The sequence below is a fragment of the Tupaia chinensis genome, unplaced genomic scaffold (genome assembly GCF_000334495.1).
Source record: "Tupaia chinensis unplaced genomic scaffold, TupChi_1.0 Scaffold143888_1, whole genome shotgun sequence".
Lineage (NCBI taxonomy): Eukaryota > Metazoa > Chordata > Mammalia > Scandentia > Tupaiidae > Tupaia > Tupaia belangeri.
Genome location: NW_006203739.1, coordinates 185694 through 190929, shown reverse-complemented (window position 1 = coordinate 190929; position 5236 = coordinate 185694).

Sequence of the window (5236 nt, the reverse complement as noted above, 5' to 3'; positions counted from 1 at the left end):
ATGAAATACTTTCCTACTTGAACCTGATCCAACCCCTGTATCAGGGACCTCACCTTTTCTCCATCAATACCCCACCTAATGATTCTACCCTTTACACAGAAGATGTTCACGATTAACAGTAGGGCCTGCAAGTCCCCTCTAGAAGTCAGTAAGGAAACCAGCAAGGTGGGAAAGGCCCAGCCTGACTGTCATTACTCAGCTGCTAAAGTCATCTAGGTGTGTAAGTGAGTGACATTTTCTTCCCATCACATCAGGATGATCTGGCACTGCTACAAACTCTAGAAGAAGCTCCTGGTTCAATTCAGGGAGAAAGAATGATACTAAGATGGAAGAAGAGGAGGGCCCTCAGTCTGGGTGGGAACTGTTGGGTTCTCTTGGGCATAGTATTCCATGGTGGGAAGGGCAGATGTGAAAGCTTTGTTTTTGACAAGTTGTCTCATGGCATAAGAAGCAAAAATGATCGTCCTTATCTTCAGGTTGACTGTTTCAGTTTTTAAGTAACAAAGGCATGTCTCCTGGCCTAATCATGCCAGGGCTTTCATTTGTATAGGATATAGGAGAATTTGAGGAAGAAGACATTATTTTTCTTTTATTTTATTTTTATAATATGCTACATGGCACATGTACTTGCTGGAGATAGAGAGAAAAAGAGGAAAAGTGAGAAAGCACCCCCCAGGAAGGATGGCCACGCTGCAATTCCTTCTCCATTTTTCCCTCCTTTTGGGGTTTTGGGCACACACGCACACACACACATGCCCAGTGTGTTTTTCTGTTTTCTTTCTTAATAATTATTTTACTTTATTTTTAAAATTTATTTTAATTTGAGAGGGACAAAGCGAGAGAGAGAGACAGAGAGAGAGAGAGCAAGAAAGCAAGCCACCAGCTCTGGAACTTGAACTGTGGTGGGCCATGTGGGAGTCCAGGGCCCCTAACCACCACACCACCTGCATGTTTTTCAACCCGCTAGATCTGGGACTCAAACCGTATTGTTGTCCGTGTGAGATCCAGCCACCTTAACCACTGTGCTACAAGCTGACCTGGAAAAGAAGACTTTTAAGGCATAGCATTTGGACAATTTCAGCAAAACTATGAAATTTTAAATTGATGTAAAATGAAATGTTTCTAATCAATAATGTATGATTTTTCAGTAAGTGTGAAGGGCTTTGGGTACAGTTTTTAATAATTTCATGAATTGAGATTTTTCTTTTTTTCAGGTTTGGGGAGAGTTATTTCCTTGCTATGGTTCTTTCAGTATTTTCTATTTCAATTTCAAGATAACTGGTCATTCTGCCTGTTAGGTTTTTAAAGTTTTCATAAAACTTTTAAGCTTGCAAATAGGCTAAAAACAAATATCTTTCAACAGCAGTTTGTACTTTTATAACTCTTGGCTGGGTTCATTTTAAAACTCTTTTATCTTACTGTTCTGGCTTCTTTGCCAGTTTGTGAACTTTTTAAAAATTCATTCAAAATGTTTCAATGATTTGTTGTGATATGTTTCTTTTGTATTCACTAAGCTTTTTTGCACAATTTTTATCAGTCTCTGATATTATTTTGATACCATATGCTTTTGTGACAGAGTTGACGAAACAAATATTCTTAGACTTTCAATTTGGATGTTTGATTAAATTTTGAAGCCTGTGTGACATTTTCTAAGCTTTTAAAAAATTATATATTTGGGGAACCAGCAGTTAGCGTAATTGGCTATGTCGCTGGACTCCCACATAGTTGACTGCGGTTCACGTCCCGGACCCGGTGGCTTAAAACTCACACCGGGCATGTGTGCGTGCGTGCCCAAGATCCCGAGAGGAGAATGGAGGAGAAGGGATTGCGGCGTGACCATCCCCCTGGGGGGTGATTTCTCGCTTTCTGTCTCTCTGTCTCTCTCTGTCTGTCTGGCGAGCGCACGCGCCCTATAGCAAAAACCTCTCAAAAAAATAAATAAAATAAAAATAAATAAAAATAAAAAATTATATATTTGAATGTCTTTCAGAATTGGGAGAGTAATTTTTCTTTCCATTAATTTTTTATATTTTAAATATCATTTATATAAGTCAATTATTACTGCTCTGTTTGGCAGCATCACTATGAAATTTTTAGTCACAAATTAGTTTAAAATGCATGCCTCCAATTGTCCGTTGATTTTGTTTTTATTGTGGTAAACACTCTTTTTTCAGTATTTTTTCTTTTTTTATTTCTTTTTTTTTACATTTAATCCCTGTATACCTTTGCAGCATACAAAATAAATCTTCCCATCATGAAAACAATGTGTATTAGTGCAGTCAAAGATATTACCATACACATCATCAACAGATAATTTTCCTATTTTGTGTCTGTTAAATGTTTTGCTTTTTTTTTCCCCATTTGATTCCCTCCCTCACGCCTCCCACTTTCCACTCTCCTCCTATACCGTCTCTAGTATCCACAATTGCTTTTCAGGTTTTTATACTTTCTAATCTTTCAGTTTCTGCCACAGAGGACATACAATGCTTCTCTTTCATAGTCTGGCTTGCTTCACTTAGCATTAAATCTTTCATATTAATCCACTTTCTATGAAATGCCAGGGTCTCATTTTCTTTTCATTTTTAATGGCTGAGTAGTACTCCATAGTGTATATGTGCCATACGTTTTTGATCCATTCATCTGTCCATGGACATTTGGGTTGATTTGGTATCTTAGCAATTGTGAATAATGCTGCAATAAACATGGATGTGCAAGTGTTTTTCTGACTGAGTGTATTCCTATTTTGGGGGTAGATACTCAGGAGTGAAATTGCTGGATAATATGGTAGCTCTATTTGTAGGTTTTTGAGGAGCCTCCATATTGTTCTCCACAGTGGCTACACTTATTTACATGCTGACCAGCAATGTAGCAGAGTTCCCTTTCCACTGAAGCCTCACAAGCACTTATCATTCTTTAGGGGTTTTTTTTGTTTGTTTTGTTTTGTTTTGTTTTTTATCTTAGTCCTTCTGACTGGGGTTAAGTGATATCTCATTGTGGTTTTGATTTGCATCTCCCTTATGATGAAGTAATGCTGTGGACTTTTTCATATACTTTTTCACTGTTCATATGTCTTTCTTGGAGAGTTGTCTGTTCAGCTGTCCGTTCAGTTGTCTGTTTTCCCATCTTTTAATTGTATTGATTACTTATTTTCAGGTAAGCTGCTTGAGTTCCCTGAGTATTCTGGTTATCAGTCCCTTATCTGAGGCAGAGTGTGCAAATATATTCTCTCATTGTGAATGTTGTCTTGTCACTCTAATTATTGTTTCTTTTACTGTTCAGAAGCTTTTTAGTCTGGTATAGTTCCACTTTTCTGTTTGGGGGATTGTTGCATATGCTTTGGATGTCTTATTTAAGAAGTCTGCCAATTCTGATGTCTCCAAGAGTTTACCCTGTGTTTCTACAGTAGTTTTATAGTTTGAGGTCTTATGTTTAGATCTTTTATCTATTTTGAGTTGATATTTGTTAATGGTGACAGGAGTCCAGTTTCATTATTCTGCAGGTGGATACCCAGTTTTTCCAGCACCATTTTCTATAGAGGTTTACTTTTCTTCACTGGATTTTCTTGTGCCCTTTGTCAAAAATCAGTTGGCTGTATGTTTTGGGGTTTATTTCCGGGGTCTCTATTCTGTTCCATTGGTCTACATGTCTGTTTTTGTGCCAGTACCATGCTGTTTTGATGATCACAGCTTCATAATATATTTTGAGGTCAGGGAGTGAGATGCCTCCTGCGTTATTCTTTTTGAGCAGTATTGCTTTAGCAATATGAAGCTTTTTATGATTCAGACAAATTTTATAACTTTTTTTCTAAATCTGTGAATAATATCTCTGGTAATTTGATCAGAATTGCTTAAATTTCTAAATTAATTTGGATAGAATAGACATTTTTATTATATTAATTCTTCCAATTCAGGAAGATGGGATTTTTCCACTATTTTGTATTATTTTCTATTTCTTTTTAAAGTTTTTCATAGTTTTCTTTGTAGAGATTTTTTACTTCTTTGGTTAGGATTATTCCTAGGATCTTGTACTTTTTTTGTAGCTATTGTAAATGGGATTGTTTTCTTTAATTCTACTTCAGCCCATTCATTGTTGTTGTATAGAAATGCTATAAATTTTTGTATGTTGATTTTGTATACTACCACTTCACTTCCAGAACTTTGTTTGTTTGTTGTGGATTCTTCTGGGCTTTCTATGTATATAATCATGTTCCCTGCAAATAGAAATCACTTCATTTCTTCTTTTCCTATTTGTATGCCTATTATTTTATTTTCTTATCTGAATGCATTGGCTAAGAATTTCAGTACTGTATTGAAAAAGAGTAGGGAGAGTGGTCAGCCTTGTCTTGTTCAAGTTTTTAGTGAAAAAGCTTTCAACTTTTCCCCATTCAATATGATATTAGCAATAGGTTTTTCATTTATGGCTTTCATTGTGTTGAGAAATATCCCTTCTATGCCAACTTTGCTGAATCTTAATCATTAAAGTATGGTGTATTTTATAAAATATTTTTTCTGCATTAATCAATATGATCATATGATTTTTATCATTCTTTCTGTTAATATGATTAATGGGTTTGTGTACATTGAACCACCTTTGCAACTCTGGAATAGAGCTTACCTGGTCGTGGTGTATAATATTTTTAATGTGTTATTGGATACAATTTGCTAGTATATTGGTGAGAACTTTTGCATCTGTAGATATATTCATCAGAGATATTGGTCTGTAGTTTTCTTTTTCTATTACATCCTTGTATGTTTTGGAGATAGGGTGGTAAAGACTTTGTAAAATGTATTTGGGAAGGTTCCTTACTTTTGGATCTATATAAATAGTTTGCCTTGAATGGAGATTAACTTTTCTTTAAAAGTTTTGTAGAATTCATGGGGCCAGCAGATAGCATAATAGTTACATTGCTGGACTCCCACATAGTCTACTGTGGTTTGAGTCCCAGACCTGGTGGCTTAAAACTTATGCCAAGAGTGTGTGCCTGCATGCCTAAAATCCCAAGAAGAGACGGAGAAGAAAGGATTGTGGCATGACCATCCTCCCCGGGGGTAGGGTGGGGTGGATTTCTCACTTTCTGTCTCTCTGTCTCTCCAGAGAGCGCACACACCCTATAGCAAAAGTCTCTCTCTCTTTTTTTTTCTTTTTTTTGGAGAGATTTTTTTTGCTATAGGGTGTGTGCGCTCTCCAGAGAGACAGAGAGACAGAAAGCGAGAAATCACCTCCCAGGGGAGATGGC